This window comes from Palaemon carinicauda, chromosome 8 (genome assembly GCF_036898095.1).
Source record: "Palaemon carinicauda isolate YSFRI2023 chromosome 8, ASM3689809v2, whole genome shotgun sequence".
Taxonomy (NCBI): domain Eukaryota; kingdom Metazoa; phylum Arthropoda; class Malacostraca; order Decapoda; family Palaemonidae; genus Palaemon; species Palaemon carinicauda.
Window position 1 is genome coordinate 154,115,713 of NC_090732.1, and position 23,004 is coordinate 154,138,716.

Sequence of the window (23,004 nt, forward strand, 5' to 3'; positions counted from 1 at the left end):
TCTGTGGTTAGTGTTTCTTGCGTGTCTGTGGATAGTGTTTCTTGAATATCTATAGTTTTTTTATTCTTTAATATATGTGGTTAGTGGCTCTTGAGTTTGTGGTTAGTTTCTTGAATATTCATGGCTACCGTTTGTGGAATATTTGTCAATTTCTTGAATATCTATGGCTGCTGTTTCTTGAATGTCTATGGTTAGTGTTACTTCAATATCTATGGTTAGTGGTTTTTTTTTTTTTAATGTCTATGGTTAGTGTTTCTTGAATATCAATGGTTTTGTTACGGTTTCTTGACTATCTATCATTACTGTTTTGAGTATCTCTGGTCACTACTGCTGGTATCTTGTTTTCATGAATGCTTGTGGTTGTTTTCTGAATATCTCTGGTATAATGTTTTCTTGAATCTCTGGTTACTGTTGTAGTATCTACGGTTTTTATTAGGCTATGATTCTGACAATCTTGCCACTTTGAGGGGCAATGGCTATAGTAATATCACTTAGGTGATTTTGACGGTCTTGCTGTGTTAGTGGGTATGGGTCTAAAACTTTATAAGACAGTGGTTGTTTCTGAAATTTTCACTATTTGATTGGCTATGATTCTGAAACCTTTACCATATTTTAGTGGTTACTGACAATAGTTTTTTTTTTTTAGCATACCGAAGTTAATTTGATTGGTAGGATTCTGACAGTTTTACTGTTATTTGATTGACTAGTACTGGCATTTTTACTATTGACATTGAGTGGCTATCGTTTTGACATTTGAGGTTCTAAGTTACTTGATTGGTTAGGCGTTTGAGAGATCTGTTTTTTGATGGGCTAGAGTTCTGCCATTTTATTATAAACGTTGAGTGGCTATGGTTCTGATCATTTACTGTTATATGAAAGGCTATGATTCTGCCAATTGTAATACACATTGAGTGGCTATGGCCTTTTTTTTTCTATCTACATATGTTTTGAGTGGCAATTGGTCAAACCTTTGCTCTAATTTGAGTGGTTATAATTTTGTAATTTTTACCAAGTTTAGTGTAGTTATGGTTTCTATAGGTTTAAGTATTTGTGGCTCTATAAAAGTTTTACCCTCTTGATTTGAGACTACAATTTGACAATTTATATTCTTGATAGTGAGTGGCTACGGTTTAGACTTATTTACGATCTATATTGAATATATAAAGCACTTGGTTTTTTATCTATCAATTTTTTCTATGTTTATGATTGTGATAATATACTAGCTAAGTCTTTAGTTTATTAGCACTTATTTGAGTAGCTACAGTTCCCTTTTTTTCTACATTGAGTGGAATTGGCTAACAGTTTTGCTATTGGTTGTGATTTTATTAGATGTTCTGACATGTTTACTTTACACGAGTGGCTTTGGCTCTTGATATTTTTAGACTGGGTGGGTATGATTCTCAACTTCTTAAATATTTGATAGGCTACAGTTCCATTTATAATATTATAAGCTACAGTTCTATTTACAGTATAATTTGATAGGCTACAGTTCTATTTACAGTATAATTTGATAGGCTACAGTTCTGTTTACAATATTATTTGATAGGCTACAGTTCTATTTATATTATCATTTGATAGGCTACAGTTCTATTTACAGTATTATTTGATAGGCTACAGTTCTATTTACATTATTATTTGATAGGCTACAGTTCTATTTACAGTATTATTTGATAGGCTACTGTTCCATTTACAATATTATTTGATAGGCTACTGTTCTATTTACAATATTATTTGATAGGCTACAGTTCTATTTACAATATTATTTGATAGGCTACAGTTCTATTTACAATATTATTTGATAGGCTACAGTTCTATTTACAATATTATTTGATAGGCTACAGTTCTATTTACAATATTATTTGATAGGCTACAGTTCTATTTACAATATTATTTGATAGGCTACAGTTCTGTTTACAATATTATTTGATAGGCTACAGTTCTGTTTATATTATCATTTGATAGGCTACAGTTCTGTTTATATTATCATTTGATAGGCTAGAGTTCTATTTACAATATTATTTGATAGGCTACAGTTCTATTTACAGTATTATTTGATAGGCTACTGTTCCATTTACAATATTATTTGATAGGCTACAGTTCTATTTACAATATTATTTGATAGGCTACAGTTCTATTTACAATATTATTTGATAGGCTACTGTTCCATTTACAATATTATTTGATAGGCTACAGTTCTATTTATATTATCATTTGATAGGCTACAGTTCTATTTACAATATTATTTGATAGGCTACAGTTCTGTTTACAATATTATTTGATAGGCTACAGTTCTGTTTACAATATTATTTGATAGGCTACAGTTCCGTTTACAATATTATTTGATAGGCTACAGTTCCATTTACAATATTATTTGATAGGCTACAGTTCCATTTACAATATTATTTGATAGGCTACAGTTCCATTTACAATATTATTTGATTGGTTACAGTTCCATTTACAATATTATTTGATTGGTTACAGTTCCATTTACAATGTTATTTGATTGGTTACAGTTCCATTTACAATGTTATTTGATTGGTTACAGTTCCATTTACAATGTTATTTGGTTGGTTACAGTTCCATTTACAATGTTATTTGATTGGTTACAGTTCCATTTACAATGTTATTTGATTGGTTACAGTTCCATTCACAATGTTATTTGATTGGTTACAGTTCCATTCACAATGTTATTTGATTGGTTACAGTTCCATTCACAATGTTATTTGATTGGTTACAGTTCCATTTACAATGTTATTTGATTGGTTACAGTTCCATTTACAATGTTATTTGATTGGTTACAGTTCCATTTACAATATTATTTGATTGGTTACAGTTCCATTTACAATATTATTTGATAGGCTACAGTACTGTTTACTAAATTATTTGATAGGGAACAGTTCTATTTACAATATTATAAGCTACAGTTCTATTTACAATATTATAAGCTACAGTTCTATTTACAATATGATTTGACAGGCTACAGTTCTATTTACAATATGATTTGACAGGCTACAGTTCTATTTACAATATGATTTGACAGGCTACAGTTCTATTTACAATATTATTTTTTTTTTTTTTTCAAAAGTTCTGATACATTTTCTTTTGAATTTGAATTGTTTAAGTTCTGACATTTATTTGTTAGAGATGGTTCTGAATTTTAGAAGTTGCTATAGTAGTGATATTTTTACTTTACTTTACCATTGAGGTTCTGGCATTTTACTATTGTTAGTGGCTATAGATCTTAACTTTTTATTATACTGTATATTTGATTAGCTATGGTGTTGATATTTGTATTTTACTGTATTTGATGGTTTTTATTTGGAATATTGAGTAATGTGCCTTATCAATTCAAAGTTGTCAAAGCTTCAAATGTTTGATTTTTGTGTGGTAGTTCTCAACGATGAAGAAACTTTAAATATTAGTGACAGCAACACCAGGCCCCTTTAGATTTTAGTATTTTTTGCCCCATTATATTGACTGACATATCTTTTTGGTGAAAAAACTGTGAAATCAAAACACACAGCTGACTAATTATATTTACTTTCAGAAAACCAATTGGCACTGAAGGGAGAAAATAAACGGAAACTGGACTTCCTAAATGACCCATTATCGCTAGCACCATCTAACAGAAGATGCAATGCAGGAATGTGGATAAGTCAACAGCAGTTATTTCAAGAATCTTTAAAGTCTCTCCTGAGTTCACACACACACACACACTTTATGTTGTAGAAGACGGTGCTCATTTATTTAAATTGCTAAAATTTTCTGGCTGGCAAAAGTGTAATATTTTAAGTTTTCAAGCGTAAGATTAGGACACTTGGCTTTTCAGTGATATATTTCTTTTCAAATTTCACAATGTAAATTTTCAGTCTCTGAAATTAAGTGGCATGAATCCAGACATTGACCAATTGGGTGCTGAGAAAAGAAAGGAAACAAATAATCTTGTATAATCTAGGTAGAGAATGAATGTTAGTTTTGGAGCAAAAGCAATTAGATATGCTCCCCTTGTTGCCTTAGTATTAACTGTTTAGGTAAATTTTTAAAAGCATAAGTGGTAAGGGGTCAGTGAAGGTCTGTTTAAAAAGGATTTAAAATTGGACAAACTCAAGTTTGTTTAAGCAATCTCGAGATTGTTTCAAAGCAATAGATGGCGCATATATTCGGGTTAGCACTAGCGTAAGGGCAGAATGGTTAAATGTACAATAATTTTATTTAATTACGTATAAAATTAGCTTTATTTGGCACCATGTATCAGTTATACTTGTGCCCTAGCTTTTAGACACCCCCCTCCCTCTCTCTCTCTCTCTCTCTCTCTCTCTCTCTCTCTCTCTCTCTCTCTCTCTCTCTCTCTCTCTCTCTCTCTCTCTCTCTCTCTTATACTTTTGCCCTGTAAACCTCTTGATATACTTTTGCCCTAGCTTGTCGACCTAAACCTCTTGATATACTTTTGCCCTAGCTTTTTTACCCAAACCTCTTGATATACTTTTCCCCTAGTTTTTTTACCTAAACCTCTGATATACTTCTGCCGTAGCTTTTTGACCTAAACCTCTGATACTTTTGCCCTAACTTTTTTACCTAAATCTAATATACTTTTGCCCTAGCTTTTCGACCTAAACCTCTTGATATACTTTAGCCCTAGCTTGTTGACCTAAACCTCATGATAAACTTTTGCCCTAGCTTGTCGACTTAAACCTAATGATAAACTTTTGCCCTAGCTTGTCAACCTAAACCTCTTGATATACTTTTGCCCTAGCTTGTCGACCTAAACCTCTTGATATACTTTTGCCCTAGCTTGTCGACCTAAATCTTTGATATACTTTTGCCCTAGCTTGTCGACCTAAACCTCTTGATATACTTTTGCCCCAACATTTTTACCTAAACCTCTTGATATACTTTTGCCCCAACATTTTTACCTAAACCTCTTGATATACTTTTGCCCTAGCTTTTTTACCTAAACCTCTTGATATACTTTTACCCTAGCTTTTTTACCTAAACCTCCGATATACTTCTGCCGTAGCTTTTTGACCTAAACCTCTGATATACTTTTGCCCTAGCTTTTTTACCTAAACCTCTTGATATACTTTTACCCTAGCTTTTTTACCTAAACCTCTTGATATACTTTTACCCTAGCTTTTTTACCCAAACCTCTTGATATACTTTTACCCTAGCTTTTTTACCCAAACCTCTTGATATACTTTTGCCCTAGTTTTTTTACCTAAACCTCTGATATACTTTTGCCCCAGCTTTTCGACCTAAACCTCTGATATACTTATGCCATAGTTTTTCGACCTACGTCTTGATATACTTTTGCCCTATATTTTTTACCTAAACCTCTTGATATACTTTTGCCCTAGTTTTTTTTACCTAAACCTCTTGATATACTTTTGCCCTACCTTTTTTTACCTAAACCTCTTTATACTTTTGCCCTACCTTTTTTACCCAAACCTCTTGATATACTTTTGCCCTAGTTTTTTTACCTAAACCTCTGATATACTTCTGCCGTAGCTTTTTGACCTAAACCTCTGATATACTTTTGCCCTAACTTTTTTACCTAAATCTAATATACTTTTGCCCTAGCTTTTCGACCTAAACCTCTGATATACTTTTGCCCTAGCTTTTCGACCTAAACCTCTGATATACTTTTGCCCTAACTTTTTTACCTAAACCTCTTGATATACTTTTGCCCTAGCTTTTTTACCTAAACCTCTTGATATACTTTTGCCCTAGCTTTTTTACCCAATCCTCTTGATATACTTTTGCCCTAGTTTTTCGACCTAAACCTCAAATATACTTTTGCCCCAGCTTTTCGAACTAAACCTCTGATATACTTATGCCCTAACTTTTTTACCTAAACCTCTTGATATACTTTTGCCCTAGCTTTTCGACCTAAAACTCTGATATACTTTTGCCCCAGCTTTTCGAACTAAACCTCTGATATACTTATGCCCTAACTTTTTGACCTAAATCTCTGATGTACTTTTGCCCTAGCTTTTCGACCTAAACCTTTGATATACTTTAGCCCTAACCTTTTTACCTAAACCTCTTGATATACTTTTGCCATAGCTTTTTTACCTAAACCTCTGATATACTTTTGCCCTAGCTTTTTTACCCAAACCTCTTGATATACTTTTGCCCTAGTTTTTTTACCTAAACCTCTCATACTTTTGCCCCAGCTTTTCGACCTAAACCTCTGATATACTTTTGCCCTAGTTTTTTTACCTAAACCTCTCATACTTTTGCCCCAGCTTTTCGACCCAAACCTCTGATATACTTTTGCCCTAGTTTTTTTACCTAAACCTCTCATATACTTTTGCCCCAGCTTTTCGACCTATACCTCTGAAATACTTATGCCCTAGCTTTTCGACCTAAACCTCTTGATATACTTTTGCCCTAGCTTTTTTACCCAAACCTCTTGATATACTTTTGCCCTAGTTTTTTTTACCTAAACCTCTCATACTTTTGCCCTAGTTTTTCGACCTAAACCTCATACTTTTGCCCTAGTTTTTCGACCTAAACCTCCGATATACTTTTGCCCCAGCTTTTCGAACTAAACCTCTGATATACTTTTGCCCTAACTTTTTTACCTAAACCTCTTGATATACTTCTGCCATAGCTTTTTTACCTAAATCTCTTGATATACTTTTGTCCTAGCTTTTTTACCTAACCCTCTGATATACTTATGCCCCAGCTTTTAGACCTAAACCTCTGATATACTTTTGCCCTAGTTTTTCGACCTAAACCTTAATACTTTTTCCCTAGCTTTTCGACCTAAACCTCTGATAAATTTTGCCCTAGTTTTTCGACCTAAACTTCTGATATACTTTTGCCCTAGTTTTTCGACCTAAACTTCTGATATACTTTTGCCCTTGCTTTTCGACCTAAACTTCTGATATACTTTTGCCATAGTTTTTCAACCTAAACTTCTGATATACTTTTGCCTTAGTTTTTCAACCTAGACTTCTGATATACTTTTGCCTTAGTTTTTCAACCTAAACTTCTGATATACTTTTGCCTTAGTTTTTCAACCTAAACTTCTGATAAACTTTTGCCCTAGTTTTTCGACCTAAACTTCTGATATACTTTTGCCCTAGCTTGTCGACCTAAACTTCTGATATACTTTTGCCCTAGTTTTTCAACCTAAACCTCTTGATATACGTTTGCCCTAGTTTTTCAACCTAAAACTCTGATATACTTTTGCCCTAGTTTTTCGACCTAAACCTCAGATATACTTTTGCCCTAGTTTTTCGACCTAAACCTCTGATATACTTTTGCCCTAGTTTTTCGACCTAAAATTCTTTATATACTTTTGCCCTAGTTTTTCGGCCTAAACCTCCGATATACTTTTGCCCTAGTTTTTCAACCTAAACTTCTGATATACTTTTGCCCTAGTTTTTCAACCTAAACTTCTAATATACTTTTGCCCTAGTTTTTCGACCTAAACCTCTGATATACTTTTGCCCTAGTTTTTCAACCTAGACTTCTGATATACTTTTGCCCTAGTTTTTCGACCTAAACCTGATATACTTTTGCCCTAGTTTTTCGACCTAAACTTCTGATATACTTTTGCCCTTTCTTTTCGACCTAAACCTCTGATATACTTTTGCCCTAGTTTTTCAACCTAAACTTCTGATATACTTATGCCCTAGTTTTTCGACCTAAACCTCTGATATACTTATGCCCTAGTTTTTCGACCTAAACCTCTGATATACTTTTGCCCTAGTTTTTCGACCTAAACCTCTGATATACTTTTGCCCTTTCTTTTCGACCTAAACTTCTGATATACTTTTGCCCTAGCTTTTTTACCCAAACCTCTTGATATACTTTTGCCCTAGTTTTTTTTACCTAAACCTCTCATACTTTTGCCCTAGTTTTTTTTTACCTAAACCTCTGATATACTTTTGCCCTAGTTTTTCGACCTAAACCTGATATACTTTTGCCCTAGTTTTTCGACCTAAACCTGATATACTTTTGCCCTAGTTTTTCGACCTAAACCTGATATACTTTTGCCCTAGTTTTTCGACCTAAACCTGATATACTTTTGCCCTAGCTTTTTTACCTAAACCTCTGATATACTTTTGCCCTAACTTTTTTACCTAAACCTCTGATATACTTTTGCCCTAACATTTTTACCTAAACGTCTGATTCTTTTGCCCTAGCTTTTCGACCTAAACCTCTGATACTTTTGCCCTAGCTTTTTTACCTAAATCTCTGATATACTTTAACCCTTTTATTTTTCTTATTTGTCACACTTAGCTCCTCCCCCCCCTTATTTTTCCCATACCACACAGGCAAACACAAGCGAACACGCACTTGCGCATATTCTTAATTGTAAATTTGGTGGAATGATTTGATTTAAAAATCTTGGTAATCCTTGAGTATTTCTCTTGCATACAAATAATACAAATAGCTTGTATCTAGAAATTCTCAATATTGTTCCTTCAAAAATCTTAGTGATTTTTCCTTGAATTTGTAAGAATGCAATTTTTCCATTGTTCAAAAATCGAGGAATTTAATTTTGATTGATTTAAAGTATTTTAAGTTTTATACATTCTGAAAATTTTGATAAATATCGAAGCATACATGATAATAGAACCACAGGTTAAGAGAAACAATTTTTGCTTGAAGAATGGTAGTGTGAATTGACTAAATATATTGCGTGATTTAAAAGTGATAAAATTTTTAAATGAAATTTTATCCCTAAAGACTAGTTTCATTAAAAGGTATATTACAGATATTTTATAAAATTATGAACTTCAGAAGAAGCATAATGTTAGGCCGTCCCAGTCTTGGTTACAATAAAACCTAAAAACATGAATAGCTAAGGGAAAAGTAAAATTTTTTGAACGAAATTGTATACTCTCCTTAAAATTATTTTTATTCATGAGTTTAAAATTGAACATCTTAAACCTGGCAAGGAAATATTTCAATACCTAATTGGTTCAATTTCTTTTGGTTTACTTTCCTTCTCTGTTATTAGATCAATATTTTAAGTTTGACTTGTCATATTAACTCATTACATCAGTTCTTTGAATAATTTATTTAGAAATGTCTCATAAAAAGGTTAAATATATGGGGTTTCACCTGTATCGTATGAGGAATTAAAAAAAAATGCTATGTAAACATTTAAAATAAAAAAGAATGTCCTCTAATCTGTGGTTTTTATTATCAATACATTTTAGTGGTTATTACACGATTCCTGGTAATCATGGAAATTCTATAAAACACCTTGTACATTACATTTAGTATTCTAAATGCTGTAATTTAATTGAGTGCTTGAGGTGGGATTTGAAAAAACTTCTAGTAGTATTACAGCATTAGATTCGTAATTCATTAAGAGTAAAAAGCTGAAAGTATTTTTAATCACACAATGCACATACACATTTAATGAGTTGAGCACAAACTGGCTTGATACAAACTATCCAAATGTACTATCATCCTTTAATATGCATGGTGCCAAAAGATCTTTTTCGTGAAGGGGCAAGAAATCCTTGATTTTGTTTACCATAATATTTTCAAGAAATCACAAGTACCTGTATAAATGGAGGAGAGATGGGCGTGATATTTCAATGGTAGGGGGTCGGGTTTCTAAGTAAAGTTCATAAGATTAAGTATGTATAATTCTTAAAGCATTTTGCACATTTTCCCTGTGCTCATAAAGAAACTTCAAGGTTTATATAATCTCATAACTTATTACATTCGAGCATTCGATCATTAGACTTTGGTAGAAAAGCTGTGAATAAGAGAATTTTTTTTTTTGAGAGTTGTAAGGTTTATGCAATATGCTATGTAAAACTGAAATCTCCAATGTCATATAGGTAAAAGCTCTGGTCAGTTAGTTGTATTGAACTACTCTTACCAGGGAAGTAAAATCTCAAAACGGTTAAAATGTTAATGTAGTTATAAAACCTATTCAAAATGGGAAATTTTATAGAGACTTGACCAAATATATCAATTGCAAATCAAGTGTAGGCTAGTTAATTCTGTAGAGTATTTGTAGGTTTGAATTTTGAGGAAACTCAAACCAAATTCTCCTTTTGACCATTAATACAGTATATTAGATTTTCTTGAACTAATTTAGGGGTTTAAAGAAGCATATAGTCCCTTCAAAAGCATAGTTGTCATTTCACTCTTACCTAGAATTAAATAGGATTATATCGTGAAACTTTAAAAGCATAGGCATCTGACAACATTTGCTGTCACTACTTTTAGGACATAACATGAAATATCTATATGCCAAGTTTATCTTGTTTAGAATTATTTTCTTTCAACCATAATGGGTTAAGTCATAATAGAGGTTAAGCTATTTAAATGTGCAGTAGATAAACTTTCAACTTTTGTCAGCCAAAAAATTTTTCTGTATCAAGATGGTGCAATGAAAAAATGGTCACTTTCATGAAGTCTGTCTAGCAGTCTATTTGAATCTAAATTGAACAAGCAAATATTTCAAAGTATATTACTAAATATTTGAAAAGAAATTACTTGGATAATGAGGACTGTCATGTCAATTAGCTTCTGTATTTACAGAGCATTGATCTTTCATACCATTCAACCAGAACTTGGTCTTGCTTATCAGTCAATTTTTAGCATATATACTTTAATACAAAGATGTTTATTGACCAATCCCTGTGTAATCATTTTGATTAATCTATTTATACCTTTACCTATTACCATATGATAGTGATCTCAAAGTAGTAAAATTATCTAGCATTTCATTTAGCCTTTGTTTCACCGAATGAAACATGGTATTCAACAGAGTTTTGTCGACTATATCAACCATTATCCTATTTCTGCGTTGTCAGGAGGTACGGTATTTCTAAAGTTGATTAGGAACAGTTTAGTTGCTAAGCTAGAGTTTTCATTTTGTTTGCGTAATTTGTAATGTAATTTATGTAAAAGAAATGAAACCTCCTTTGGCTAACGAAATAAACGGTTTCTATTCAGGTTTAGAAATACTTTACCTCTTGACAACGCAAAAATAGCTGACGTTTGATTTAGCAGACGACTTCGGTTGAATACCATGATTCATGTGTGTAACAAAGGCTAAATGATATGCTAGAATAACTTTACCTACTACTTTCAGATTGCTATAATAGGTCAAGGTAAAAATAGATTAATCAAAATGATTACACAGGGATTGGTCAGTAAACATCTTTGTAATAGAGTATAAATGCTGAAAATTGAATGTTGAGCAAGACCAACTTCTGGTTGAATGGTATGAAAGATCAATGCTCTGTAAATACAGAAGCTAATTTGACAAGACAGTCCTCATTATCCAAGTAATTTCAGATCAAATATTTTTTTAGTACAGTATATACTTTGAAATCTTGTTCAATTTAGAATCAAATAGACTGCTCTAGATAGACCTCATGAAAGTGACCATTTTTTCATTGTACCACACAAGAGTTTCTTATGTCCCAGCTGCTTGTAGAAGAAAATTAAACAAAATAAAGTCTTTGCCTATTTTATTTATTCTTAATTTTTTACCTTAAATATTTTTTTTAACACCCATGCGTCACGTGGGCGAACTATGAGGCCTCCATGCCAGGAGTTCGGGATCCCAGAATCTATTTCTGAGAGATGAATTTCAATCTGAGGTGGAATTTCACTTCCTACAACCACGTTCAGGATTCTGGTCTGTGGCGAGTTCTGCTAGAGTTTCTGAAGATTTTTGCGGGTCATATGTTAAATGACTGAAGTCCATATTCACTTCTCTCTCTCAGGCTTAGATTAACTAAACACTGAGGGTAAGCCATTGTCATCTTGCATCTCCCATAGCAATCAAATTGCCTGTTAAGGTAGAGAAGTCAAAAGACAGTTGAAGAATGGAGATGTGTTTTCTGGTTGTTCACGAGGCAGGGATGGGAATGATAACGATTGTTTCTAAAGAGACTTATCGTATACGATTGCTTCCTAAAGTTATCAACGAGAAAGCATTTGAAATCGGGCATAAAGCCCAATGACATTATTTAATTATTTAAAAATATATATTTTTTAGTCTTACAATAAACTTCATTATTTAGTTTTCAAAATTTAGTATTTTTATTACACTAACTATGATTTAATCTCTTGAAACTAAATGGTTAAAGAGTAATTAGCAGTTATTTTAATTCAAAATACTGGAAATATTTTCCTCTGATACTCGAAGCATATAAAATGGATGATATTGAAGAGCACTTGACAAATGCATGTTAGCAGGTACTTCACGGATAAAGTGTCTGATAATGAGATTGCTAAAATGTTCGTTTTTTCTATAAAGTAACTGAAATAAACAACATTTTCCATATAATGAGTAAATTGGTGCTTCTTACCAGACTAGGAAATTACATAAATGTATTAATAAACAACTGTGTAGATCACAATAGCATATGTATTTACTATAATGCGTACTATATATCAACTATAACACAACTACAGTATAAGCATTCAAAATAACACTGATCATTCACTGCTAAAATAAACTATCTTTAAGTAGTCTTAGAGACAATACATTAATCATTAACATCAAATAATACAGACAAACATTTGAGGGCTACGTTGCAAATGTTCAATTTGTTAACAGACAGTGATTTTTCATTCTCCAGTGGTTTTATAAGGGTTGTCTCCTATGCAACCTGTTACTCTAGAAATGTAACACCAAAATAAGAAGTACCAAGAAATGTGAGACCAGGAAACTCAGGACTGGACTACAAACAGTTTAGGATGTAAAAACCAAGTCATTTTGTAAGATGACAGGTTTATGACATCCAACAATTTATTAAGATTCCAAAACTAATGTGTCAAAAGAATTTCTGCAAAAATGAAAGATGTTGATACATAATTACACCTATAATTGCATTGCTGTGAGCTTGTCAGTGACACAGATTTGGTGCAAAAATGACCAGCCATCATCAAACATTCCAAAAAGGGATTCCCAAATCCACTGCATGCAATGCAACATCACATATATAATGAGATCTATACGCAATGATCAATTAGAGGATTACGGTACTACACTTGTTTCAGAAGGGAAAAATCTGAATATACCTCACCTAAAAAAGGCTTGATAAGAAGCAAAATTCATTGCAGAAATAACTGCAAGAGAGCAAAAACAAAGTACACAAATAGCACTAGTTCTTGCAAGATGAAATATTTCCTTACATCAGGAGAAACCTAAATCTCAACCCAAGCTTCAAAATGATACTCTCAATGAGATCATGAAATTTGGCCATATTTGTAGCCAGAGTATTTTTCACTGGAATAGAGAATGAAAATCAAGTTTCTGACAATAATTTCAACTTCTCATGGAATATTACTCAAACCTGTAATATGATGAGTAAATTTCAGACACGGGAAAAAGAATGTAGATGTATAGCAATCAAGCATACAATGAATTTTAGAGCCATAACTATAAAAAGGAAGAACTTTTAATTTCTCAAAAAAATTCCTCTTCCCAAATAGTAAAGACGATGATTCCGTCCTTGATAATTTGTTTGCATCTGAACCAATTAGAAAGGCCATAATGCACTCATTCAAATAGAGCACTAAAATCCATAAATTTGTGATATATGTACTGTACTATGAACTCTGAACAATCAAATAGTAAAGTGAAAATTATCAAGAAATTTTCTCATAAGGAAACATTTAGTAAATGCATTAAAGTACATCAAGCTAATACTGTTTCAGTCCAAGCAATATCTGTTGAATTGTTTTGATTCACAAAGATACTCAACATTGCCTTGCATGAACTTATGAGCTTTTGAGAATTGGCTGAATAATAAAAATTCTAATCCAATGATTTGCAGCAATTTATTGAAGACAACACTGCACAATGAGCAATGATTTAAGAGCCATTAAAAATCCAATATTATATAATCTCCTTGATAAGAATCCAAAGATAAATACAAAATAAATCTCTAGTAGACACTTCTAATGACAAACAAAGACTACATGGAACGAGAGAATTTGTCAAACCAAGCTAAGATCTGACGGTACTTAGTAAGGCAAGGCAACCCAGTTTTGACGAAGTTTCAGTATCATCTATGCAGACAATCTATGTCTGGTCATACAGGCCACTACCTTTCAAAAAGTTGAAACTTGACTATCTACTGCCCTGGAGCAAATGGAGCAGTACTGTGACAAATGGTTCCTGAATCCAAACTAGCTCAAGACTCAAGTAAGTGCATTTCACCTGAGAAACAGAGAAGCCAATTGTACATTCAAGATCCTCTGACATGGGGAAGAGGTAGAAAATCACTAGTTTCCAGTAAACCTAAGGATAACTCTGGACAGAACTCTTGGCATTTGCCAACCATCTACAAAAGCTCCAAGGAAAGGTTGGCTCTTGCAATTCCCTGCTAAAATAAAAAAACAGCATAAACCAAGTGGGGAGTCAATGCTCACACACTAAGAACAACCACCTTAGCCCAGTGCTATGTACCAGCCGAGTACTGTGCACCAGTGTGGAAAAGATCATTGCACGCCAAGAAAATAGATTATATGTTCAACGATGCATGCAGTCACCACAAGGACACAACTACAAACACTGAAAAAAGCATACAAATCTTTGACTTAAGATCCACTACATCCTCATGTGCAAGTTCCATGTACACTTAAGTCAAGGAAGAGCTTTGCCACTGTGGAAGGACTGCCAGCCCAAAATGATAGAATGGAGCAATGGAGTGACTTCAATGGAATACTAACCCCCAACAATGTAGTGCAGGAACCCACTGGAGAAATTTCTGATGGGGCACTACTTCCCAGATATGATTGCTGTGCTCTCAACGGAGCTAGAGCTGGAGTGGACAGAACAGGTGAAATAGGGGCTCAAAACTGACCAGTCTTGCAAATGTTGAGAAAATATCCAGACCATTAATTATATTCGCCAATCATGCCACTATCTCATAATTTGGACAACTCTGAAATAGTGTCAATGGAACAATGCTTCAGTGATTAGCTGTTGTGTGTGATAAGCTATGAATGAATCTAATAGCACAAGTTATAAGGAATACAAGCAATACAAAAATGATGCTTGCCACGCCCAATCTCAAAAAATATGTGACTTGTACAGACATACTAGATAATGAATGACAGCATCATCATAATATCCTAATGATTCACAACAACAAAATTCTTCTGAATATATTTCAAGAAATAATTCTTAGAGTGAAATATGTTAACAGAATATCTGCAAGATACCAAAAATCTAAGAACACATAGAACTGGGAAATGTTGGGTGAAATATTGCTTTTCATCAAAAGGAAAAGTTCAACTTCAAACTAAACTTTTAAAGCATCACCAAATTTGGCTCGAATTGAGCAAGATTATTCACATCTATATTTGAACAATTAAGACTAAAAACCAAATTCAGGTTATGAAAATGAAATACTGTACAATAATTGGTTTCAGAAGGGAAAAATACTTCTGAATAGATCTCAACAAAAAAAAGACTTGAATGAAGCTGAATTTATCGCAGAAATGACTGCAAGAGCAAAACCAAGTAAACAAATGACACTAGGATTTGCAGGATGAAACATTTCCTTACATCAGAAGGAAGAAGCTGAATCTCAATATAAACTTCAAAATGATACTTTGAATGAGATTCAGGAAATTTGGTCAGATTTCCAGCCAGAGTAATTTTCAGTGGAACACAGAATGAAAGAAAAATCTGCCAATAGGACTAAAAAACAATGATTTCAACTTTCTCAGACTATGACTCAAAACTGTAATGAGTACAATTTTCGACACAAGCTAAATACTGTAGATGTCTATCAAACAAGCATATAATTAATTTTATAGTCACAACTGCAAAAATGAAAGCACTTTCAATTTCTCAAAAAAGTCAATCAGGGAAAATGAAAAAAACTAAAATACAGTATTCAAGGACAAAAATTCCTCTTCCCATAAAGACAATTATGATTCCACCCTTGATAATTTGTTTGCATCTGAACCAACTAGAAAAGCCATAATGAACTTATCCCCATAAAGCACTTAAAATCCATACATGTGTGACAGTATATACTCTGAAGAATCAAAGAGTAGAGTGAAATTGATAAAAACAATGAACTTATATAAGATTTTGAAAAATTGTTGAATGATAAAAATTCTAATCCAATGATTTGCAGCAATTTATTGAATATAACACTGCACATTGAGCAATGATTAAAGAGCCATTAAATATTTCATATCATATAATCTTCTTGATAAGAATCTAAGGATAAATTAGAAAAAAACAAGACCTCCAGAAGTCACTTAAAGCCGAGAAACACCATGAAGCGAGAGAGTGAAGCCAAGATCTGATGGTACTTAGTAAGGTAGAGCAACCAGGTTTTGACAAAGTTTCAGTATCATCTATCCAGATGAACCTTTCAAAAAGTTGAAACACAACCATCTACTGACCTGGAGCAAATGGGGCAGTGCTAAAACAAATGGTTCCTGACTACAAAATCGTTTGAGACTCAAGTATGGGCATTTCACCTGAGAAACAGGAAAACCAACCACAAACTCAAGATACTCTGGCATCGGGAAGAGCTAGAATATCACCAGTTTCCAGTGGACCTAGGGGTAACACTGGCTAGAACTCTGTCATTTACCACCCATCTACAAAAGCTTCGAGAGAAGGTGGGCTCTCGAATTTCCTGTTAAAGAAACTAGTAGCAACCAAGTGGGGACCCAATGCTCACAGACTAAAAACAACTGCCTTAGCCTTGTGCTATCCACCAGCCGAGTACTGAGCAACAGTGTGGAGCAGACCATTGCACGCAAGAAAATAAATCCTATGCTCAAAAAGGCATGCAGTCATCACAGGGACACTATGTCCCACTCCCCCCAACACTCTCTACAAACTTGCTGGTATTGCCTCTGCCAGAAATCAGGAGGCATACATCAAAAATTGAAAAGCGCAAACAAATCTTGGACTCAAGACATGCACCACACCCTCACATGCCAGTTCCAAGTAAACTTGAGTCAAGGAAGAGATTTGCCACTGTGAAGGGACAGCCAACCCAAATACCAGCACAGAATGATAGAAATAACCAATGGAGGGAGTTTGATGGGAGACAAAAGTGCAGTGCAAGAACCCACTGAAGAAATTGCTGATGAGCACTACTTCCCAGATATCATTGGTATGCCCTGAACAGAGCTAGAGCTGGAGTGGCCTAATAGACTCAAAACTTAAACAAGTTATCACTGAAAAACTCATACTAGTGTATGAGAATGTACAAGTGCCGACTCCTAAAGATATGAGAGTTCCCATGGAGACTAAAATACTGTAATCGTAAGAGTTATTTAAGAGAAATACAGATCTGGCTGATAGCTGTCTGGGAGACTCAAACTAATATACAAGTTTAGGAAAAACTCAGAAGCGTATCCGAGAGTTCCCGGAAGACCAAAATGAAGATATAGAGTTGCTTGGGGAAGACCAAAATCAACATATGGATATTACCAAGGGGACACTTAAACTAACATATGAAACTTGCCTAGGAGACTCAAACATATATAAGTGTTGTCCGAGACTCAAATGAGCATAAAAGTTTACAGGGAGACTAAAAATATAAGTTGGATATTCATTATATATGCATTGAACATGTATACCACATACTGTATCTTACTTGTCCATGGAATTGCACCTTTATAAGTAAAAGTCAATTATGACTAGTGATGTCTTATTGGGTTCAAAGACAGTAAGTAAGAGAACTAAATTTATTGGTTCTGAGTACAGTATTTTGATAGCTTTTCTTTGTGTAGTATTTCTGGGAAAAGCTCCAAGCCTCCATGATAATGCACTTCTGATTTGAATGCATTAAAAGTCTAAGGTAAGAGGTTGAATAGATGGCCCTGATATACAACACTGGGTGAATAATCAATGCCTGAAGAAATAGAACATTTGCAATGTAACACTAACACGTTTGTCTGTAATATTTGGCATTTATGATTTACGGGTTGTATTGAAGGCTACTTACAGACAGAATTAATAAAAGCTGTAACAATACATTAACATTTTGAACTCATATAGTACTGTGGTATTGTGATATATAACATGCAATAAAATAAATAACATTTATACATCAGTGGAACACAATTCCCTATCAATATATTTATGACTTTCAAGTACTTTATGTTGCATGAAACACCAGTTTACACATTGTATGGAAAAATTATGCTCATTTATAGTGTTACAGTTAGAATAAAATTAATAAAAAAGCAGTTCAAATATCAAACACTTTTATCGATGAAGTGTCAATCATCAATGACCCTTCTACGGCATCCACTTAATTCTGAGCTTTGGAAGATATATTTCAAACATCAAGATATAAAATACTGCCATTTACTTAACTGTCATTAGATTTCAAGAAATTAAGTCATAATTTTGTAATGTAAAATACTTAAATTTTCAGATCTATATAATGACGCTTATTACTGACAGTTGGAAAATTATCATTGGTAAATCATTAAATGGTGTCAATTGACATTTAAGCCAGATTTCAAATACTTTCCTGTTGATAACTTTAGGAAGCTACCATATCCAAGAAGTCTCTTTGGTAACAATCATTACCATTCCCATCCTTCCCTCGAGAACAACCAGACCACACGTCTCGGTTATTCAACTGTCTTTTGACTTCTCTATCTTAACAGACAATTTGGTCGTTATGGGAGATGCAAGGATGATAATCGCTTACCCTTTATATTTTAGCTAATCTAAGCCTGAGAGACAAGTGAAAATGGACTTCACTCATTTAACAGATGACCTTAAGAAACCTTCAGAAACTCTAGGAGAACTCACCACAGACAGGGAATCCCAAAAAGCATTGTTGTAGGAAGAGAAAGTCCACCTCAGATGAAATTCATCTCTCAGAAATAGATTCTGGGATCTCAAACTCCTGGCATGGAGATCTCATGGCCCGACCACGTGGCACATGGCTGCTCTAAAGTTCTTTTTATTTTTTTCCAAATACATCTGTTGAACAAAGAATTTGATTAACAATGATAAACTGTTTACAATATACATTAACCATACTTGGATTTAAAAAGTTTCAAGTAACAATTTACATACATGTTATTAAATGTTTGATTCCAAATAGATATATACCTGGTCTTTAATATAATGCATATCAAAACATACAATGATAATTTTTTGTTACATACAAAAGATGATAAGTCTTTGTTACATTTATGCAGGAATATGTTTGGCAACTTTAGAAACAAATCTTTAGATGATAATAAACTAGTTCAAATTTTTCATTAAAATTCAGATTCAGACGAAAATTTCTGTACTTCTAAATACTCGGGCAAAAGGAATGACAATCTGCTAATGAAATCCTAACCCTTGTAGCAGTGGAACAACTTTGATATATAAAGTTTGACGAAAGTGTGGCACTGAGCCCTGGATAGCCATTCAGGACTTACGTATCTTAAAGAATTCTAAAATGAAACTAGAATTTAATATAAATTCCAGCAATTTCTTCTCTAAAGGACAACTACCATTACCTTGATGTTCAACTATGGATAGAAAATTAGATTAACCTTAGATGGATAAATGTCCAAGTAACAGTGGAAGATGTTGCTGAATCAATAGTTCCAAAAGGTTAAGGAAAGGAGACTAAACCTGGAACCTGACACTAAATAATAAGCAAGTGATAGAAAGAGAGCTTACTGCAGATCAATCAAAGCTGTAATGAGCAACTTTCCTTTATATGCTAAAAATACTATAATAATAAATTCAATGATAAATATAATTTACTTTAAGACACATACAGTCATCTCATAGAATAATGCAAAACTTCCCCAGTTTTTGCTTATTGAAAACTAAATGGTTGTTTGAGCAAACCTTATTGGTGTTATCTAGTCTTCTAAGAAACAATCAAAACCTCTTTTTCAAAGCTGAAAGGTGACCCCTAAAATTTTCACTACAATTAAACCATAAGATCAATCTTTCTTATTAACTAAAAGCCTATTCACTGGATCAAGAAAATCTCAGGCTTCAAGGTAGAAAAAGGAACACTCAAATATTTTATATCATAAAAACAGATATCATTATTACTTGCTAAGTTACAACCCTAGTTGGAAAAGCAAGATGCTATATGCCCAGGGGCCCCACCAGGGAAAATAGCCCAGCGAGGAAAGGAAACTAGGAAAAATGAAATATTTTAAGAACTGTAACAACATTAAAATAAATATTTTCTGTTTATATTATAAAAACTTTAACAAAACAAGAGGAAGAGAAATTAGATAGAATAGTGTCTCTGAGTGTACCCTCAAGCAAGAGGACTCTAACCCAAGATAGGATATGAGTTACCGGTACATTTCCTTGTCTCCTACACAAATGTGAGGAAAACTTAATTTGTTGGTTGCAAAGAATAAAACTATAATCTTCCATCATCTTAAATATTAGGCAATCCAATGCTTTCCACAGTAGACAGAGTATGAAAGGAAAAAAAAGAAAAAAAAAAAGTATCCAAGAGTTTTACATGCAAAAACCCAACAAGTACAGCAAACCTAATATTATTACTAGATAAGCTACAACCCTAGTTGGAAAAACAAGATGCTATAAGCCCAAGGGCTCCAACAGAAAAAAATAGCCCAGTGAGGAAAAGAAATTAGAAAATAAATAAACGATCTCATTACTTTGCTTACTGTCAAACACATCAGCCATAGGAGTTTCTTTTTCGTTTGGGCAGTGAGTGACAGAGCCCTTTGGTTTAAGTAAAAGAGGAACAGCTCATGTCTACACTTAATGAGTGCAGATTTATAAGTAGTTCCTGAGAATCCTGAGTGGTACCAGAAAGGCTTTTTTTTATGGTTAAATTGCTTTCCTTTTCAGTTGAAGAATAAACTCCCTGAGGAAAAGCTCTTGGCTGAGTATAATTATTGTAAATAAAATATGATGTTACCCTCTCCAAGATGATAGGCCTCCTGCTTCTTCAAATAAGCACGTCTACAGTCATCACTGAACCAGGGTTCGTCTTTCACTCGGTACTTTAGCACAAGAGAATGGATACGCCCATCCATTATGTTAACCAGATTCTCATACAAAAGAACAACAGGCTCAACATTATTATACAATTGTGACCAACTCAAGTTTAAAAGATCCCTCAGCATGTCATTCCAGTCAGCTTGAGATTTTATATAAATCTTACACGAGTACGATACATGAGGGACAGGCTGTACAGTCTTCATTACTAATGAAATAAAGGCATGATCAGATATCACAATATGAGAACCAACCTCACCTGTTATAAGGCCAGGGGAGTCAGTATATACAAGGTCCAAGCAATCACCAGCGAGTAGGTTCACTGATGATTTGCTCACAGACTGACTAAGAGAAGTCCAAAGCTCTTAAACCATGGCAATATATAGGAGAAATTAAATTTAACCAATCACTATGGTGAGCATTGAAATCACCAACAAAAACAAACAGGCCTTTCTATCATCTTCTTTTATCTTTGCCATAATGGTAAGTAGACAATCAAAGATAGAATCCTCCATGACTGGATTCTGATAGATTGAACACAAATAGAAGTAATTATGCCTGCCACAAACTTATATTACCTAAATCTAATGACATCAAAATTTGTTGCAAGACTTATGAGAAGCAGGGTACTCAGTGCTAACATACACCACCATACCCCTTGCCCTAGGTATGGCATCCCGTTTCAAATTTATTGGCTTCTTAAAACCAGTTACAAGGAGCTCAGGTGAGTGCCTCATATGATAAACCAAAGTTTCTGAACATAAAAGAATATCATACTGTCAGGACGCAACTGTGAGGTCTTGAATATTGGCACACAGACCACGAATACTGTAATGCAGTAAATGACACTGGCAAAATGTAAGACATACTGGTTCCTAATTTCACTCAATGTATCCAGACAGGATTAGGTTTATAAGCAGTTTAAAAGCAGTTAAAAATAAACTTAACGATAATGATAACAAAAACAACATGTACAAAAATGTATATAAGTGATTGATACAACCCACAAATTAAAAATAAAAAGTCAGATAAAACTGGTCAACATGGCATGCAAGGCTAACTACCCTCCAGGATAGTCACTTCAACTGAAGGAAGGACAGTAGGGATGGTTTTGAAAAGGAATACTTCTGAGGAAGATAAAGAAACAGATAAGGGAAAGCCAATCTCTTGATAAACCACCATGTATCAAAGGCCCTTCAATTAAACCTACCCGAAATAAGAGAAAATAGTGTCCTAGAGTGTACCTTCAAGCAAGAGAATTCCTACCCCATAACAGTCAAAGACCACGGTAGAGAGTCTATGTTACTAGCTAAGACTTGGGAACAATGATTTGATTTTGGAGTGTCTCTCCTAGAAGAGCTGCTTACCATACTCTTCTACTCTTACCAAGAGGAAAGTAGCCACTGAACAATTACATTGTGCCAGTTAACTCAGTAAGTAAAGTAGAATTGTTTGGTAATCTCAGTGTTGGGAGGTGTATGAGAACAGGATATGGAAAAATTAGGCCAGATTATTTGGTTTATGTGTAGGCAAAAGAAAAATGAGCCGTAACCAGAGAGAGAGAGGGATCCAATGTAGTACTGTCTGTCCAGTCAATGGACCCAATATCTTTAGTGGTAGTATCTCAACAGGTGGCTCAACCAACTGCTACTTGTCCTACAAGGGAGCTGACGCATCTTAAAATACATGTGCAGCCACCACAGGACCTATGGAGAATGTATCCAGGTTCCTGCGGGTTACATCTTGCAGGTAGTGGGTTGTAAAGTTTGTTCGACGCTTCCAAACACCCGCCCCAAGTACCTGCACCACAGAGTAGTTCTTTTTTAATGCTAAGGATGTACTGATGTCCCTAACATAGTGAGCTCTGGGTCAACAGCATTGTGGAGAGTCTGGATTGATGACTGATGAACCTCTTGCCTTTAAAGACAAAAATTAAGAACCCTACTCCCAGGGATATGAAAAAAAAACCCTTACGTAATTAAGCTACCGCAGATAAAGTTAATCCTCATGATAATTGTTCTGGTTGTTAAATGAAAGGAGGGTGACAACTTGTACACCCT

The 23,004-nt window shown here is 33.9% G+C and overlaps 1 long non-coding RNA gene across 4 annotated transcripts in view; it reads left to right on the forward strand.

Annotated features, from left to right (window-relative positions):
- Positions 1–3,706, forward strand: part of LOC137646038 (uncharacterized) — a 34,824-nt gene extending 31,118 nt beyond the window's left edge. For all 4 annotated transcript variants that reach the window (XR_011045383.1, XR_011045384.1, XR_011045385.1 and 1 more), the window contains exon 4: positions 3,548–3,706. This is a non-coding gene — a long non-coding RNA (uncharacterized lncRNA). The remainder of the gene's footprint in view (positions 1–3,547) is intronic.
- The last annotated feature ends 19,298 nt before the right edge of the window (positions 3,707–23,004 follow it).